At 42.1% G+C, this 20860-nt stretch overlaps 1 protein-coding gene across 1 annotated transcript in view; it reads right to left on the bottom strand.

Annotated features, from left to right (window-relative positions):
- Positions 1 to 20860, bottom strand: part of PCDH15 (protocadherin related 15) — a 2701201-nt gene that overhangs the window by 791595 nt on the left and 1888746 nt on the right. The window lies entirely within an intron of this gene.

Below are 20860 nucleotides of genomic sequence, written 5' to 3'. Positions count from 1 at the left end.
GTAGAGTAGAATAGAGTGGAGTGGGTTAGACTAGAGTGGCATAGAGTGGAGTAGCGTGGAGTGGCATAAAGTTGGAGTGGCAGAGAGTGGAGTAGAGTAGCATACAGTAGAGTGGAATAGAGTGGCTTTGAGTGGCATAGAAAAGAGTGGTGTAGAGTAGAGTGCCGTAGAGAAGAGTGGCGTGGCATGTCATAGAGTAGAGTAGCGTAGAGTAAAAGGGCACTGTGTGGAGTAGAGTAGAATAGAGTGGTATAGTGGCTTACAGTGGAGTGGCATACAATGAAGTAGCATAGAGTGATGTGGAGTGGCAAAGAGTAGATTAGAATCGACTGGTGTAGAGTGGAGTGGCATAGCGTAGTGTTGTGCTAAGTAAGGTAGAGTGCTGTACAGTGCAGCGGCATAGAGTAGAGGAGTGATGAAGAGTGATATAGAGTAGAGTGCTAAAGAGTGCAGTTGTGTAGAATACAGTAGCATAGATTGGTGCAGAGTAAAGTTGTGTATAGTTAACTGGGGTGGAGTGTAGTGACGTGGAGTGGTGGACAGCACAGTAGAGTAGCATAGAGTGTAGTGGCATGAATAGAGTGGTGTACAGTGCAGTGGCATAGGGTAGAGTGCAGCTGCATAGAGTGCAGTAGCGTAAATTACAGTTGTTCAAAGTAGAGGGGCATAGAGTGCAGTGGCATAGAGTTCAGTGACATAAAGTAGAGTGGTGCAGAAGAGAGGAGAGTGGCGTAGAGTTTAGTAACAGAGAGTAGAGTGGTGCAGAGGATTGGCATAGAGTGCAGTGATGTAGAGTGCAGGAGCATAGAGGGCAGTGGTGTAGAGTAGAGTGACTTAGACTGCACTGCTGCAGAATGCAGTGATGCAGAGTAAAATGGAGGGGTGGAGAGTGCAATGGCATCAAGTAGAGTGGTGCATAGCATGGTACAGTGGTGTAAAGCGTTGTGGCATAGAAACGAGTGGTGAACAGCAGAGATCAGTGTCGTAGAATAGTGCACTGTAGAGTGCAGTGTTGTAGACTGCATTTTCATAGATTGGAGTGGTGCAGAGAATAGTGTTGTAGAGTTTGTTGCATAGAGTAAAGTGGTAGAGTAGCATCGAGTGCAGTGACATTGAGGCAAGTGGTGCAGAGAAGAGTGCAGTGGCATAGAGTACAGTGGCTTAGTGGTACTTGATATTGTAGCTGTCAGTCAGTATTTCATTCTTGAGATAGGAAGTCTCATTTGGCAACTTGGAACACAGAAGGGTTGATGCTGTTCAAAACCTGAGCAAATTATTTGATCCTGGATTCTCTATCTTTACGAGTGTGGAGTCTCATCACATAAAAATATTGAACTGTTCCATCTTTTTATGTTCCAAGACTCTGCACTCATAAAGATACTACTTATAAAATATGTTTGTGAATAGCAAACGATTGTAAACGTACACGAAAGTATTATAGTTCACCTTTGTGAATTAGGCCCTGAGTTTTTAATCCTGATCTGTAATAATATCAGCAGCAGCATAACTACTATGACAATAACTATAAACTAGATAATTGTGTAAGCATGGATTCACTATCCTTCCATCCGCTTATGTTGAGGCTATATTTATGTTTGTAGAATTGGAATTATGAATAGAAAAGTTACACTTACCCACGTATGCTTCCCTTATGATATTCTGACATATAATAACAGAGAAGACCCTGCTATGTTTTAGCGAGGGGCGTATGCTTCACACTTGTGCCTGATGCACTCATTTGTATGTCTTACTTTCCAAGGGAAATATACTTCCTTCATAACATATGGCATAATTATTTTGATGACAGTCACTGAAATCTTTTAATTAAAACTTAAAAGCAGGGTTCAAGCAGTCACTTTTAAAATAAATTCTATTTAGATGTACCTTGCATATGATTTAAAAAGTCACAATTTGCCCATTTGAAATAATCGGTTACTTTTTGGAGAAATTTGACTTGTACAAAGAAAGGCAATCGAGAACAGCTAGAGGGTGGCCATCACATCTCAGCGGAAAATCTGATTATTAAGCAATATAGGAAGAACCCATGCAGGGGAGGATTACATTTGTTTCAGAGCATCTAGTTTATCCTCTTGTACGCTAATAGTATTGATATCGTTCTAAATATCCTGTGGATAAGCAAATGACATTTTACATATCACTGGTAAATAATGCACAATTTATAATCCAATATAGCTATCTGTGTCTAAACAAAACGCAAATGTTTAAACTTTGATCACAATGATTTATTTTATTCCAGTGCAATCGCTGAAAATAATAAACATTTAGCCGGGTGTGCTGGTTTACTGCCAAGGAGCTGCAGGAATGCCCCTGTGCAAACACATCCTTGCGAATAGTGGCTGGCATTGAAAGTGATTTTCTGGAACAATGGGGATCGGTTGACAATCTGTATATATAGGCCGAAGGCAGCACTGATCAAGGGATGAGGGAATCCGAAAAGAAAACAAAACCCCTGCACTCTATTTTCCCCTCCTTGCATTGGTTTGAGTAGAAAAAGATGGGTTAAACAGCGTAGAACAATAGTTAACAACTTAAAACCTAGCTATATCTTTTTTTCAAATATCACTCAAGAAAGGACAATTTTACAATTGGTTCTCCGTATCAGATTGTATATAAACTGTACTCGGACAAGACGGAAGTCCGGATCCTCGGCCCAACCCTCTCTGCCTTGGTTACCGACCACACTGGGAACAGCACCAACACCCACGAACCACGCATGCACGCAACCTAGGAATCATCCTCGACTCCTCCCTCTCCATGGCGAAGAAGGTCAACGCCGTCTCCTCCTCCTGCTACAACACCCTCCGCATGCTTCGCAGGATCTACAAGTGGATCCCGACCAAAACCAGAAGAACGGTGACCCAAGACTTCATCAGCAGCAGACTGGACTACGGCAACGCACTCTATGCAGGAATCCCGACCAAACAACTACAACGACTGCAACGCATCCAGAACGCCTCTGCCCGCCAGATCCTCAACATCCCTCAACGCAGCCGCATCACCTCCCACCTAAGAGACCTGCACTGGCTCCCCGTTGACAAGAGGATCACCTTCAAGCTCCTCACCCACGCACACAAAGCACTCCACAACACCGGACCAGCCTACCTGAACAACAGACTCAACTTCTACACCCCCGCCTGCCAACTCCGCTCCACCAGCCTCGCCCTCGCTGTCATCCCGCGCATCCAACGGACAACGTCAGGCGGCAGATCCTTCTCCTTCCTCGCCGCCAAGACCTGGAACACCCTCCCCACCCACTTGCGACAGACCCAAGAACTGCTCACCTTCAGGAAGCGCCTCAAGACCTGGCTCTTTGAGCTGTAGCAGCACCCCTCCCCTCAGCGCCTTGAGACCCTCACGGGTAAGTAGCACGCTTTACAAATTCAGTGATTGATTGATTAATTGATATATGAGGAAACATTGGGTGTCATGAATGAGGGCCAGAGGTGTGCTCCATTTATGCAGCTACTAGCTTGTGCTGCAGGTAGATGCGTCACTGAACAAAAATGTTAAAATATGTTCACACTTCACAATATATACTGCCCTCCGCTGGTTTCCGCAATTGGAAAGTTAATTATCAGTTTATGGCGGGCCTGTGTTGAGTGGTTATCTTGATTGGGAGGTATAGTCAGCTGTTTGTCAACGGTCTGTCTTTTAGGTCAGCTGTTCCTAGCCTGTGTTCTGGGGAGCCCTGGGGGTCTGAGATATCCACGCAGGGGATCTCCTTTGAAAATTAAATCATATTCACACATTAACCATGGCGTAAATTCCGCCACAGTGCGGCGGTTTGAACGAGTGGGCAAGGCCTTGTTACGCAAGGCAGTGACTTGTGCTGCCTTGCATTACTCCATATTTACCAAGCACCACTGGGCCATGCAAGGTGACCTTGCATTCCTTGGGAAATCTGAGTTTATAGTGCTGCATTGCCCTTGTGTTACCTTCAGTGACGCAAGGACAATGCAACACTATGGTAATTCTTCCTCTAAGTTGGTATCCTCAGATTGATTTGTGGAAGACGTCCAGGTGCATTAATAAGAATATAGTATGGACAATAGGTGGACTAAATTGAATTTACAAAATCTCCAACCTTCCAAATACAAATTAGATTTTTTTACATTTGTTTGTGAACAAAATTAAATATTTCATAATTTGTGTATTGTTTTATGAATGCTTGTTTCCGTATTTGTGCCTATAGTTTGCAGTTCACCTACAGCGAGGCTGGAAGAGGTGTGTAACACTTCTCAGGGGGGACGGAAAGGGGTGGAGCTTAGAGGAGCACTTGTAAAGTAGTGCACAGACAAGAAGAGAGTTAACAGACGTAAGATTATATACAGAGAGGTATAAAACGTTTGTCATAAAAGTCAGGTCCATAGTAAACATTGCCACGCATATTTAAAGGATTAAAACAATAAAATCTAGTTTTTTACACAACATATAAATAGATGGAGTAACGTAAAGAATGTCCTAAATACCTACCAGCAAAAGCAAAGCAAAGTAGGGGAATCGGGTTACACTTGGGGCTGTTCAACCTCAGGTCAATAAAAGTCAATGTTTGAAACCATACTCCTCCACTCTTCCATACAGGTCCGTGTTGGGAAGGCTGGTACTCTGACAATGGTCGAGGGGCTGTTATCGAAGTTCCAGCTGTGGGCTGCTTTTTTGGCAGCCTGGGGGCCGATTTGGGCTGTGTCCGGTGTGTTCAGATGTCGCCAGCGGCCTTGTGAGACCCTGAGTGGCCTTTCTGGAGGTTGATGGGCGTCCATTACCTCCCTTTTATCAACTGGCAGAGGTGTCACTCCCTTTATTTTGCTGTGCCGACCAATTAATGTGTGCACACTGAGAGGGGGCAGGGAGCCTGAGCAGAAGTGGCCTCACTTGTTTACAGCTATTTATAAAACTTCGCCGAAGCAGTGTTTTGCGGCGAGGCAATGTGTAATTGTGGACCACTTTTTGTTTTTGCGTGCCCGGGCCGATTTCTAATCCCAATCCAACCCTGCTTCCATACAGTTCAGTCCTTCTGTGGTGAAGTTGCATGTACTGATCCATTTACATTCGAGTTTCTGAAGAATCAGGGAAAGTTCACCCACACCAGAGGGAATTTTAGCAATTTGAAGCACTTGCCAATTAAAGGCATCTGCTGTGTGTTACTGTGTTCTATGGTGAGGCACCAAAGGGCTGTAACAGTCCCACACCGTAACCTGCTCTCGTGCAGTACGATGCAGACCTTGATTGGCTGGGTTGTTTGTCCATGTAAATCTTCCTGTGGGGGCACCATATATAAGTAGATATCATTGGTAGGGTTGTCGTTTTGTGTTTCTTCTATGAATACATGCAAAAACGTTTTTGTAATTGTGGTGTATTTGCAGACCACACAGTTGCATGGAAGAGACCGGAAGCACCAGCAGAGGTATCCATGACACTTTTCTTTCACGGGAATAGCAGGTATCAATTGCACTTAAAAATGTAAACTCTGCAAGCTTCACTCTTCGCAATGGCCCTGTCATATAATCCATATATTTGCCTAAAGAAAAGAACCATTTAAATACGTCAGAATACTCTTGAAAGAAAATTCTTTAGCATGGGATTTGTATATTTGCAAGGCACGTCGAAATGACATAATTTCTCATTTACACCCACGAGAGCCTTTCAAACTTGATTGCAAGGACTACTGGGAGGAAAAGAGGAAACACTTTCGAATTGTCATGCCCCGCTGTGCTCCTCAGATATTTCAAGAGTCCTGGGCCTTCCGCAGGCAACCTCTTCAAATGAATTTTGAAACGAAATGCATTTCCTGGAGCACTGAAGAAAAGAGCGATTTGTGTACAGAGTAAGATAAAACTGCATTTTCAAATATCTTGGGTTCACTGTTTACCTCCAGATGATTTTTAGATTACTCATTCAATTGAGCTGAAAATAGTTTGCAAGTAAACACGTATTCTGACACTAGCCATGCAGTGTTACATATTTTACTGTACATTAGTTGTTTCTTAATGAAATGTTGGTTCATTTATAACCTTGAATTGTATAGAAGGAGTACCTATATTGGACCATCAGTTGCCTTCACAAGGCACAACATGAAACATGTACATAGATGAGAATGCATCGACTATTTTAATATGAATGTATTTATTTATAAAAATGTGTATTTATTATTTATTGACTCATCTGTGTGCTTCTTTCATTAATAGTGCATGTACTGCGCTTGTAAAGCATGCCATGAAGATGGGAGTTAGTGAGGGGCAAAGAAATGATTGTGAGTGTAACGGTAGCTCTGAAGGAGGAAGAGAGAAGCTACTGTACTGCACGATGAGCGAAAGAGGCCACAATATAATCAAGTACCAAGAGTCCCCAGTCTGGCCTTAAGCATCTGTCAAGACTGAAGCACGTTATGGAGTCTAGATAAGTTTGTGACAATGGTAAAACATAGTCATAAATGGAACGGATAATATGTCTCAGGCCTTTCCAGTACTCAAGGATATCTTTCTTTTCGGAATGCGGGTAGATTTTTCTGCAAAGTGTAACCCTGTGGAGAAGTGTGGCTCACTGACCCGGGACCAGGGTTCAATTCCAGACGTGGCAGGGTCTTGAGCTCAAAAATGTCCACGGACTCGATAATTCTCGCCTCAATGCCTACTCGAATCATGGGTTCACACTCTGCAACTCTGGGCAATAGCTTGCTTAATCTCCACTATGGCCCCACCACGATGGGATGCCTGGTCTTCACCTTGGGGATGCCCAGTAGGGGTTATCTCGCATGGAAAGCCAGGACGGGTTCCCAAAGCAAGCGCTAAGAGACCTGTTGGTGATTTGGCGCTATATAAATCGAAATTAACATAACATAACATAACAACATAACATAAGGAGAGATCAACAAAGTGTATCTACATGGATGTGTGCTAGGCAGTGCTTAATTTGAGTAGGTGGGGGCCACGGGCACTCATTTTGGGGGACCATCACTTATTTTTACTCCGCAGACGTTTCCATAGAACAATTAACCCTTTCCGTGCTGATGACGGGAAGTACTGAGGCAGTACGTTGATGGAAGTTAATGTTTTAACTGACACCTTTTGCTGCACAGATTTTCTAATGCGGTTAGTCCCCGGCGTTCGCGAGTGGGTGCAAACTTAGGGCTGCCATTCAAGTGGATTTTCTGCAGCACAAGAAGATTTTCTTCTTGAGTGGCAGCAAAATCAAATCCAACGGCCAGGCGCTCTTACACAACACATGGTGCTGTTCGCACTGATTGTTAGTGCTGCTTCTACTGTCGGTACTAAAATGCAGCACGATCAGTGTGAGCTGCATATTTTCCACTCATTGGCGGAATTCTGTGGAATCTTGCAGAGTTTTTCTGTAACTCCAGGGTGAAATTCTGCGAGTTCCACCAATCCCCTAAAAATAAAGGGGCATATTATCAAGAACAGGCAATACAATTATCGCCGCTTTATCGGCAGGAAACTGCCGCTAAAGCGGCGATAATGGGCTTGATAATATGCCCTTGTGAATTCCTATAGCAGCCCAGGTTAACACCAGAACCTGGGATGCTATGGGAATTCACAAGGACATATTATCAAGCCCATTATCGCCGCTTTAGCGGCAGTTTCCTGCCGATAAAGCGGCGATAATTGTATCGCCTGTTCTTGATAATATGCCCCTTTATTTTTAGGGGATTGGTGGAACTCGCAGAATTTCACCCTGGAGTTACAGAAAAACTCTGCAAGATTCCACAGAATTCCGCCGATGAGTGGAAAATATGCAGCTCACACTGATCGTGCTGCATTTTAGTACCGACAGTAGAAGCAGCACTAACAATCAGTGCGAACAGCACCATGTGTTGTGTAAGAGCGCCTGGCCGTTGGATTTGATTTTGCTGCCACTCAAGAAGAAAATCTTCTTGTGCTGCAGAAAATCCACTTGAATGGCAGCCCTAAGTTTGCACCCACTCGCGAACGCCGGGGACTAACCGCATTAGAAAATCTCGCTCAATATCGCCATTCTTGAACCTCGTAGGAGAAAATCTCTGCCACACAGTGATTAGCAGAATTTGGCTGAAAATCCATGTTATTCTTTAACATAGTTCTAGCAAAATTCTTGCAATTCCATGGGTAGAACGGAACAATCTGCCTATCCCTATTCATTTCGAACTATTAAAAACGAAATCTGTTGGGTTCAGGAAAATCCTGCTGAATCAGAGATGGTGGCCTCTCTTTGAATTAAGTATTTATTACTGGGCTGCTACCGGTGACAGCTTGTCATTACGACCGGGCTTGAAAGTAAGGATTGGAATTTGATGGATTTTCATACTACAAGTGATACATGGGTTTGCAGTTTTAACCCTTATATTTCAAGGTTCAAGCCTTTGGATACTGTTTAATCAAGTGGAAAGAATTGCTTAGATATATTGAAAACACTAAAATCACTAGATATACGGTATTGTGAGATAATGCCATTTCCACAGTGATGTGAGGGACTCTGGTACTCTGACCTGGCAACAAACAAAATTACTTAATAAATAATTGTAATATGTGGGAACATTGCATTTTGATCTGTTTTACAATTCCATGAGTTTTTTAGGCCTGAAAAGCACCAAATGATATACCCTTGAAACAAATGATTCTTTTTGAGTTGATGCATGATAGGAGGGGCTCGTGTTAAAGTCTGTATAATACCAAAAGTGTGGATAATTGATGCATTCGGCCAGCAGGTAGATGGAGAAGCTTGTGAAGGAGGTCATGGGTAATGAGCTGATTAATAGTACCTCTTCAGGTCAAAGCAGTTTAACATTGAAAATCTTAGAATGCAACAATATACACCGATACATGGTACAACATATGTACCTAAAAATGTTGGGCCACAGACTGTAGTCAAGACTCTTTTTGCTTTAATTCAGGGGAGCAGGGGGCAGATCTCACAAACCAGTCTGTTTAAAGTAAGATCGGGAAGTACTGAGGCAGTACGTTGATGGAAGTTAATGTTTTAACTGACACCTTTTGCTGCACACCTTTTTTTGGTATACACGACTGATAAGGCTCCAAAACATGAATGTGTTGTTTTTAGTGCTATATTGATCACTAGAATAAGCATTTCTTAAGACTGTTTGATAATTCAATCCTACATTTTCACAATTGGTGGAACTGTTTCAAGGATTACGGGGCATTTGAAAATGAATGCTGTAGTTGGCTCGCTCAAATGTAGGGCACAGTTGTATTGATGATGAATGTTAGGTATTTTTCCCTATCATATATGATATTATTTAAACTCATTGTAAGAAAGTGCCTCGTTTTGTGTGGTCTCCTGTATTTGGATTGGACTGATGCTGCTTGTCTATTAACTCTGTACACCGGGGTACAACTGTCCAGTCCCCAGTGCATGTGCCGTGACCCCTAAAACATGGTAAAACTGGCTCCTAATTGGCATAGTTAACCAGCCAGTAAGGCCATAATATACACTGCAGGCAAAAGTTACATTTCACCTGTGGACTGGATCTTATGTTGTGCCCCCCACTAGTGGATAAAGGAAACATGGCTTCAGGCTTTACTGGTGTTGCCTGACTCCGGTAGCTTTTAACCTGCAGGCTAACCTGTCCAAAACAATATGTTATTTACAGGTAAGAACTCTACAATTACATATGAAATATGTCACCTCTAAGTAAGCATTGTAGTCTTTGAGATAGGGTGTCTGGTAATTAAAAGTGGTCCATGCATGTATTTAGTGTTGGCACACACCTACAATGACTAGCTCCCAAAAACTATGGCCACTATCAAGGCTTTAACTGTTCTATGGGAAAAAATGGAGTTCAGAATAAAAATATAACCCTGCGATCTCCAGTTTGGGACACACTTGGGACACTATTTTACTGTTTCTTAAAAATTCAATTCAGTAGTGAAGTTGAATTTGTAATACATATTTAGGAAAAGTGACCTTTAAAAAGTTACATTTTACATGCCTCAGGCTTCTCTAGGCTAATTGGCAGTAGCCTGCTGACCGTTGTCCCTGCCAGTGCTTCCAATTAAGGAGTTGTGAAAACTGGTTCTAGAGCAGGAGCTATGGTTTAGGGCTTTTCATAGGAAGAATTGGGTGTGATAAATATTAGCTGAGGAAGGTCAGCTTGGGATGGTACAGGCATTTCATTAACTTAAAAGGGACCATCACAGTTTTTTTCTTTTCACAATTAAGTGTGAAAGGAGACCTGGGGAAGAGAAGCCTTTTGTTCAATGGGCCACCTGTAGCCAGGTAATTCTAGGAATCAGTTGCCTGGCATGATACCAATTGGTATATTACATGAAGCACCTGAATTTAAAAAAAATCCGTAATTTAGAAACCAACAGGCCTTGCACAATTAGTGCCTGTTCAGGAATGCCAAACAAAAAAAAATATTTTATTTATTTTATTTTTCCCGACATTTGCTCCTTCTGGAATTGGCGGTTATTTCCCTCATCGTATTGTAGACCCACTTAAGCAGAGGAAGCACCTAAATTGATTCCATCACTGCAAGGGTTTGCAATTAGATTATTTTGCAATACACCGCAATACATCGATATGTTAGTGTACTACCCAATTAGGTGGTTTACTCTTTTTTTTGTATGACATTCCTGAACATGAACTAATAGTGTAAGGTCTATTGCTTTCTAAATTACAAATTATTGTGCAAATAAGGTGCTTCGCAGCTGATAATATTTTAATATGGAGACCGAGCCTTGTGTAATGTAGTGATTTTTCTGGCACAAAATTAGTTCTGAACCCTCTAACAATTGGCCCCATTTGTCAATTCCCAAACTGGTGTTCCAGGTGATTTCCAGATTGAGGCATAGTTGCTGTAATATGGGATTGGCAGTATCCTCCGCGTTTGAAGCCATACCTAACATGCTGCTTGAAAACATTTTCAGTCTCAAAACAATTCTCCAAAAATTTCGGGTCTCCCAATTTAAAAAGAAAAAAACTGGATCGATCCAGAGGGCTGAAAGTAAGAGCTTGAAAAAGTGGTGAAAGGTCAGCGGTGTCCCTTAATAGGTGCTAAAAATGTTTAGATGGAAGGCTCTCTGGTATTAAAGGAGGTCTGGACTGGCTACTCCACCATTTTCCTTTTTTTCTCTGAACTTCTGCCAGGCTATTCTCGGTCTTTTCTTCCCCCATATAAAACTAGAATAAAGGTCTTGCACTCTCTTTATCCAGTCCTTCTAAAACTCTATTGGGATACAGCTAAATAAAAGGTATATTTAGATACTATTGCTATTTTCAGGCAATTAGATTTGCAAGGATAGAGGTAACGATTCCCACTGTTGTAATTGTTTGCTGACCTTAGAGGTAACTTTATCAAATTTGTTTTTGCTATGGAAACAAGTTTCTGGACCACCTCGATACCTAAGTACCTAATGCTTTGTCAGACTTAGGCACACCTGTAATTTGTGTTCCATTGCATGTTCTCTGTTTTAGCAGGATTACCAGTATATCCATATATTTCCCCAAAACTCTCTAACATTTCCCAAATGGCTGGTATTGAGACCTATAAGTAACCAGTAAATATCATCATGTCATCTGCATAAAGGCCAATTTTTTTTAGCCCATCCATTACAGGAAAATGGTATGATATTCTTACATGCCCTTAGTTTAATGTCAAGTGGGTCTATGTACAAATTGAACAGTAGGGAGAAAGTGGGCACCCCTGCCTGCTGCACTTACCTATTGTAACCTGCTTAGAAGAAGTGACATTTACCAACATTCGAGCTGATGGATTTTTATAGAGAGTCTTAATTGCAGAAACGAAATTATGACCTAGGTTAAAATGCTGAATTACCTCTCGAAGGAAAGGCCAATTAACCCTATCAAATGCTTTGGTTGCGTAGCATGTCATCTCCGTTGGGAGTTGGAACTTTCCGTTGCTAAATCAACTGTGCCTATCAACTCATAGGTTAAGTCATGTAAATGTCTACCCTTTATAAAACCCTTCAGCTCATTATGAATCAAGAGGCCGACCATCCGATCCAACCTTTTAGTGATTATCTGAGTATACAAATTATAATCACTGTTAAGAAGGGAGATCGGCCTATATGATTCACATAAGCTTGGATCTTTATTCAGTTTTAACAAAATAATTATTGTGGCTAGGTGCAAGGATGGGGGAGCTCTTGTTTTAAGATATATGCCTAAATTGAAAAGAACAAGCAAAATGGGAGCTAATTTGTCTCTCAAATGGAAATAGATCTCGTTTGGAAGAGCATCAGGCCCTGCAGCCTTGCCTTTTTTTAGGCTTTGTATTGCGCTATAAATGTCTTCTATTGTGAAGGGCAGATAATTCTTCTCTAGGTTCATCACGAGGAGTGGGTGATTGATATCTTGAAAAAAAGCTGCCATTCAATCCCTATCTGGGTTAGTATCTTCTGTGTAGAGATCTTAAAAGAATTGGAAAAAATCCTGATAAATCTCCCCATCTTCAGTGATTCTATTCCCGGTAGTTTGTCATTTTACTTTCTGACTTGATCAGCTTTCGCCTTCCATGCCAAGAGTTTACCACATCCTTCCCCGTACTCATAATTAGCCAGTTTGCTTGCTTCCCATTTTCGCTTTACCTTAATTTCCAGATAATCGGCTAAATAATTTTTTGCTTTCGCTAATTCTGTATCAGGACCCAAGCCATTAGTTGGATTTGCGCTACACCCTATATTCTCCTGAATTACTTTGATTGCGTCTTCTAAAACTTTAATCTCCTTCTTAACCTTTTTATTGTGTGACGCATTAATACCAACTAATATACCTCTGAAGTAAGCTTTATATGTGTCCCATAACTTATTTAAGGGAGCTGAGTCCAAGTTAAAAAGAAATAACTCATTCGTAGAGTTTTTCAATTTGTCAACTATTACAGTATCTACAAGTGGCAATCGATTCAAGGTCCAGCGCCTTTCATCTGTCTTTTCATTCATCAAAAGTTACAGTGATACTGCCTAATGATCGGATGAATGCTCCGGAATATGTACCACACTTTTAATATGGTCATCAATAGCGGCTGCTACAAGGAAAAAATCTATCCTTGTTCGGTGTCCGTGTTTTTTGTTATGGAAAGTATATTTTCCTGATTCTGACCTTATGCCTTTTAAGACAAAATATCGACAAGACCTAGGTCTTGGATTATTTGCATTAGAGTCCTTCTCATTTTTGGTGCAGTGACAGCCGCCCTCTAAGATGTTGTATTGTGCGCAAGATTTAAAGGATACATTAAAATCGCCCCCCATGATAATGGGTTCATTTATCTCAATTAAACGTGAACATTCAAATATTATCAGTTACTAAGCTGGCCCAAAGCGTTTGAGAAAAAGCGGAAAGGGAAACAACTATTTCGAGTCAAAATTAACTTTGTCTCCACCGGGCTGAAAGGAAATTTCTATATGGTACTGGATGTTGACACAGTCTCATGAAGATTCACAACCTTGGTTTAAATCAACTTGGAGGAAGGAGCTGCTGAACTACGATCTTGACATACTATGGCAAGTATCTCTATCTTTTTTATGGCACAGTGTTAAGTCTGCACCTCTAAGAAAAAATTACTTATTTACTATCCACAAGGCATATTGGTCTCCATGAAGGCTATCCAAATTGGGGTTACACATCGTGAAGATATGCCAAGAGTGCGGTGAAATAAATTCAGATGAAGCGCATATGTGTTGGAGGTGTCCTTCGAGCCAAATCTTCTGGGGAAAAGCAGGTGCAACGATATCAAGTATTGTGGGGCATGAAATTAAGGTGAGTCTAGCGCTGGTCATTTTTGGAGTAATTTCAGATGAAGACTCTATAATTAATATAACTAAACAATATAAAACACTATTTTTTTGTTAATTTTATTGGCGCATAGAGAACTGTGCATTAAATGGATCTTACCCGTTTCACCTTTAGAATGTGAATGGCTTAATTCTATACATAGAACCTCAAAATTAGACAGGGCAACATTTTGGAATTTATGGGATAATTGGTTTTAGAATACATCCAAGAATACACCTATTAAAGAGGAAGTTCTGTAAGCATTCTTTTTTTTTTAGTTTTTTCTCTTCTATGTATTTTCCCTTTCTTTCTTTTTTTAATGTGTATTGCTTAGTCCTATGATTAAGTAGCTGTAACGCAGGTTGTCAGGGATTGTCCAAATTGGATTGGTAGCCCTGGAGCAGTAAATCCATACATACTTGTAGTACCTGGAGCGGTAAATCCGTATATACTTGTGGTAATGGAGAAAAAAAAGGAAAGCAGCTAGGCCAATAGAGGGTCTGAGTTGTTATACATTCCCTCCGTAAAGGAGAGATCGGACTCCTTATACATTGTGTGCCCGCAAAAAAGCTGAATAGGCAATTTTTTATTTTCAAACTTTAACTGCTTAAGATAAATGAGGACACAAAAAGAAAGAAAATAAGGTGCTTCACCTAAAATACCAATTGGTATCATTCCAGCCAACTGATTCTCAGTCCTGATTATGATCCCTATATTCTCACAGGATCGAAATGCTGTTGACAGAAACTCCGACCCGTTACACTATGTTATGTATTGGTTCTGTTTTGGCTGCAGCAGTGTTTGATTTTTTTAATTAAAAGTGACCTACGGGTCACATAATAATGTTGGTCACTGTCTTCTTGCCTTTATATGTTCCTATGTCTTATAGTGTCAGTTTTTAACACCTGATGTTTTTTGCTCTTTGGTTTCTTAAATTATTTTAGTGTGGGTAATTCCTACTTTTTTGGCAAAATTAATTTTTTGTATAAAATTCAAAAATTCTGATCACTGAATCCATTTATGGAACTGAGTTCTGCATCCATAATGACTGGTTTCATTATCTTTGTTAAGGGGTCATTACTCAAACACCCTTGGACCCTTACGATCCTAGGGTCTGTCTTGTGTATTCATACTACCGATAGCCAGGTAAGCAAAAGTCCAGTGAGAGGGGGAGCAGGTATCAAACCAGTTTGGTGTAGCTCAAGATGAGGGGACTAGCAGCTGGTAAGGATGCGGGTCCCGACGGGATTCCCCTCGAAGTATATAAATGCTTGGAGGAGGAAATTGCCCCACTCCTTCTGGATTTATTTAATGGCATAGTATGTACAGGCCTCATTCCAGACTCCTGGAAGGAGACAAATATTGTCATACTCCATAAAAAGGGCAAACCCAAAACTAATCCAGGTTCATATCGCCCGATCTACCTTTTTAATGCGGATACAAAATTATATTCCAAGGTCTGGGCAAAGAGATTGGGGGGGATCATTGGCCGTCTTGTCTCCTTGTGGCAGCATGGGTTTGTGCCAGGTTGAGGCACTACGGATCACACAAGACGTGGTATTGCACTATTTGATGCCCATGCTGCCACGGATGGAGAAATGGCCATGATCCTCCTCGATGCGGAGAAAGCATTCGACCGCGTGGTGTGGGAGTATTTGTGGGGCATTCTAGTCAGAAGAGGCTTCGGGAATGAGAGTATGAGGGCTATCAAGGCACTGTACCGTGACCCGGTTGCGAGGGTTACGGTTATGGGCCAAAGATCGGACGAAATAATAATTAGAAGGGGTACTCGGCAAGGATGCCCTTGCTCCCCGATCTTGTTTTCACAATATATCGATCCTCTCATACAAAAAATTCTGGCCTCCGAACAGATCACCCCAGTGATACTCAACGGCCATACCACCAAACTTCTGGCTTATGCCGACGACTTGGCAATTATAACAACGGACCCCAACAAGCTTTGGTTAAGCTATGTCAATTGGCTAAGGACTTTGGTGGACGGTCAGGCTATTGCCTGAATGAGGAAAAAACACAGATTATTTGTACGAGTAACATCACTAAGCTGGTTCAAAGATATCTGGAGTCAGCTTTGTATTTGGGTGTAAGGGTGAATGCAAATGTAAATAAGATTATCGCAGATAACTATCTACCCCTGATAGACTCAATTGAAAAGGAGCTTAAAAGGATAGATGTGTTACATTTATCATTGATTGGTAGGGTAAACGTACTGAAAATGACTATGTTCCCCAAGTTCCTCTATCTGTTCCGTGCTATTCCTTTGTTATTGGAAGAGGGGATGATCAGGAAAATAGAAGCAGTATTCATTCGTTTCATCTGGCAGTATGGGAAAATTAGAAGATCGATTGCCCGTATGTTTTTACCACTTAAGAGGGGTGGCCTGGCGATGCCTATCCTCAGGCTGTATCACTGGACGTGCCTCTTGGTACAAATGAATATACTGTTTCAATATGATCCTGAAGCAATAGAATCCCAGTCAGGTAATTATGTACTCCCTTCCATTTTTGAGCTCTTAGTAGGAAGGAAGGCTGTGGGGTTAATAATGTGTGAAGTTGACCGCAGGTATTACAAGAGAGCTAGATACAAGACTCTGATGGGGGCATGGGGGACCTGGAAGTCTGTAATGACATTTTTGAGCATCCCAAAAATTAAGGACAACATTGACCTCTGGAACTCTAACATCTTTGCCTATTTAGGTCAAAACAGAAATAGTCGACTATGGAGGGAGTTGGGTGTTAGGTGCTTGGGGGATGTTATGGTAGGCAATGATATCCTTGGCTCCAATATACTGCAGCAGAAATTTGGTATCCCAGCAAGTCAGTGGCGATTGTTTGGGCAAATCGCTCAAACACTTCGCTCAACTAGGCCTAGGATCTCTCTTTCGTTGAGCAATCCAATAGTCGACTATCTGAGAAAGGGGGGTAGTAAAATTAGAATAGGGTACAACTACCTACAACAAGAGCTTGAAGATGATTTGGAAAAAACGGAAACTACCCTGGCTCAGAAAATTGGCGATCCAGATGTGGACTTAGATTTGGCCCTAGTTCTGTGGGGAAGTGTGGCTCAGGGGTTAGAGACGGCAGACCCGGAAGCTGAGATCGGCCCTGGACCAGGGTTCAATTCCCCACTCGGCGGGTCTTGGGCCAAACAATCCCACGGACTCGATAATTCTCGCTCAGGTGCCTTCTCGACTCACGGGTTCACACTCTGCGACTCTGGGCAATAGCTTGCTTAATCTCCACAACGGCCCCTCGCGGCGGGATGCCTGGCTTTCACCTTGTGGATACCCTGCCGGGGGTTATCTCACAGGGGAATACCAGGACGGGTTCCCTAAGCAAGCGCCGGGAAACCCACTGCGGGTAGCTGTGCGCTATATAAGCTCGAATACATTTACATATTCTGAACAAAAAGATCTTTCGGTCCTCAAATTTGAGGGCTCAGCACTATAAGACCCTTTTTAATTTGTATTTTACTCCCTCTAAATTGTTCGCTTGGGGCGTAAGAGACAACGACAGGTGCCCTAGGTGTAATACGAGTCCAGCAGATTTACTCCATATGTTTTATCACTGCCCGAATCTGACCCCGATCATTAGGGAGATACAGATATTTTTGGAGTGGTTGCTAGAACAAAACATCGTTCTATCCCCTACTGTGGTTTTAGTAGGTACTGATGGCAAGTTGAAGGCAGAAGATGGGGCTGAAGCCCTTGTTTTTATATCAGTAGGTGTTTTGCACATATTAATCTCCGCTGGCTGGAAAGACACCACAACACCCACATTCCAGCACTGGCTAACTAGGCATTTAGGAATGCACAATATTGAGGAGTGCCTGTATGATTTTAAGGGAAAGAAAACACGTGAAATGGGTAGAAACATATGGGCCCCCGTTAGGAAATGGAGGGAATCTAGATGCTGAAAATACAAGTGTAAGTGCGTATGTTGATGGGCTGCCCTCATGTTTTTATCTATTTATTGATTGATCCGTCCCGATATGAAAGTTTCTTAATATCATCTGCCTTTTTGTACTTGCTATTTATTGTTGTTAATGTATTTATTCTGATTGTGTAATGATATGATATATATGCTGATTTTTGTTTTATACCTCAATTCATCGAAACATCTCAATAAAGAAAATAAAAAATAAAAAGATGAGGGGACTTGTCATTTCCTTAGACACACACTAGGCTGACACTTAAGCACCCTACAGGAGTAAAAAGAAACTGCAATGTTTGATTTGTCTCTGAATAGCACACTATGGAATTGATTGCATTAGGAAAACAGGATGTACTATAAAAGTGGTAAGAGTTGGCCCTGGGAACTTTTTTCTCATTTTTTAAGGAGTATCCAGTAGTGACACACCCAACCACTGGCTAGTGAAACCTCTGCCTCATTCACAGCTCATCAGAACGCTCTCTGGACCTTTAGAACAACAGAAGAGGACTGTATTTGCTGTTAAGGACTGTGTGGAGACTTGAAGAGTTGCACTTGCTCACACTTGAATTCAAGATAGAGAAGTGGACTCAAGTATCAGTTACAGACCTCCGTTGTGACTACAGGGGCACAACAAGCTACAAGATGCCATTTTTTTCCTGAAGTTCCCTGCTGACCAGTAGCAACTGGAACTAGCATGTAGGTCTCTGATGGAGTGGGTCATGGCCCCTAAGTGCTACATCAAAAGCTCTTCAAATCTTAAAAGTGACAAAGAGGAGCTGCTCCTGAAACTCTGAAAAGGTGGTTCTTAGAAAATGGTCGGCATTCCTAGAATGTCAGCAGGACCTCTCAGCAAAAGTGTCCAATTTGGAAAATGTCTTCACCAGATACAGCTTTGGTATTGCCCTCAATGTGTACTTCATTGGCTGTGAAATTACATTTTGTCCCACTAAAACCAACTACTTCAGCAGGAGCTCAAACAGCTGTTATCTGGCTTTGTGTGGAAATTGGTGGCTACAGCCTAAAACCTTGCTCCACCAAAGGGCTTGCATTTCCATTTCAGAGATTAAGTCAGAAGATAACGTTTATAGGACAATGGACAAACTCACTTGATGTATCCAAACCATGCTCCATTGCAGTTGGCCTGATATCACACCTTAGACTACTGATTGCCACTTTACATCTTCTTGTCACTTTTTGCCTTCAATCATTACCAATTCAGGTATCCAGTTTCCCTTATTTGATATTTGTCATTTTGGTGTCATTGTATTCTCTAGATTGATTGCAGGATTTTTATTATCTCATAGTTTGACTTTTTTACTGTTTTCGTATCCCGAAATAATGTACACATACTCCTGAATCAAGACTGTGTGGTCTGTGTCATAGCTACCAGGAGGCTGAGACCAGGTTCAAATAATTGAAACTATGTTTTACCGTAATATGTCTGTGGCATTATTAGCTGTGGTGGACTCCCAGCCATCTGGTTAATTATCCTCTTTCTTACACTTTTGGTTTTTATTCATGTTTTACATTTATTGTGCCACTCAGTTTGTCTACTTATTGTTTTTAATTGTGTACCTACTTTGCATGAACAAGTGTGTTTTTTATTGTGAACTCTAATAACAAAATCAAAGGTGTTCCATATTTTTAGGCATGGCCCTATGACTATTTCTATTGTACTTGGGTCTAGGAACAGATTGGGATGGGGCGTGAGTGGACCTCATCTTCCTGTGAATTTAAATTTGGCCTTTTGGAAAGCTTTGCATAGCAATTTTAATACAATATGAAGCTGAAATAATGTGAGAGGGAACATGTCAAGCATGTCATTTCTGCCATGTCATGTCTGAGCTATATTCCAAGGCCTCATATCAGTTAACAGAAGCAGAAGCGGCGTGAATGAGTAGAAATGAACTGCGACAAACAGTACGGAGGAGAGCAGGACTGGTAGCGAGAACCACGAGGACCAGTCCAAATTTAGAAAGTCTCGGAGAGGTGAAAAAAAAAGCCCAGCAGCCCGAGAATGAGGATCTCAGGTGCAACCGGCAAAGACGGGTAAGGTTAGAGCTGTGGTACATCTCAGTTGTGCGGAGGTGGCTGGCATTTGGCCAGTGCGGCTTGCACAGACTGTGAGGACTGCTCCCGGTCCACTCTCACCCTGAGGAACTTGATCTACCCCCAAGGTTGGCAAAGCCTGCCTCTAAGTATTGGAAATACTTTGTATTACTCCCAATTGAGAAAAGCAGGGCTTTATACAAAATCTTGAGTGAAGGTATTGGAAGTGTGTGTAAAGCGAAGCAGTGTGAGTAGATGGGAGCTGACCGGTTGAGGGAGAAAAGTGCTTGACCGGTGCCAGAGCAGAGTGGAGCAGACTATCTTACCACCAAATTTATAACTCACTCCACTGCTCCCCATCCTGATCAGCTCTTCAATCAGCCCAGAGCAGTCCATAGGTACAGTGCAGTGGCAGTGGCGACGCTAGCTAGAGCAGTAGCTAGTATTGTGATTTTGCATTGTATTGCGGAAGCAGCCAGTGCTAGGCTTGCAGGACAGTGTGGTTCATTGCCCGCCTGCCCGCCTGCCTACTCGTCCACCCACCCACCTTTCCTCACCACCGTCTGGCTGTGTTTGAGATCCAGAGCTGTTGTTATCCTGTAGTCCAGATCCTTAGACTTTCTATGTTTGCATCATGAGGTCAGGTCGCACAGGGGTAATTGAAACCCTCATTTCAAATCCAACAACAAAAAAGGCAAAAGGCAGCAAGGAATAGCAAACTTGCTTACATAAAGACACTTTGCAGGCAAACAACATTGAATTTGAGGACTCGCAGGTCACAGATGGGCCTTCACCAAGCCCGGGAAGAGTACCGAGTGCTGCGGGAGTAGTTTACAATCAACTCCCGGGAATAAACTTCCTGAGTCCCTCAGGCACTGCACGGACCATTTGGTTTTTAGGAAACTGTTAAAGACTTTTTTATTCCAATTCTAGCACCTTCCCTAGATCTTTAGTTTTTTTCACTCTTGGTCTGTCTTTTGCAAGGGCGTAGAGGTACTCCTTCGGGAGTCGATTCTAGCGCGGTACAAACCCATAAATATATAAATTCCCCGCTTGAGGGGTCGGTGTCACCCATTCCTCCCAGTCAAGTATAATGG

Source organism: Lissotriton vulgaris, chromosome 5 (genome assembly GCF_964263255.1).
Source record: "Lissotriton vulgaris chromosome 5, aLisVul1.2, whole genome shotgun sequence".
Lineage (NCBI taxonomy): Eukaryota > Metazoa > Chordata > Amphibia > Caudata > Salamandridae > Lissotriton > Lissotriton vulgaris.
Note: the sequence above shows the minus strand (reverse complement) of the source record. Positions and strands in the feature narration are given on the sequence as shown.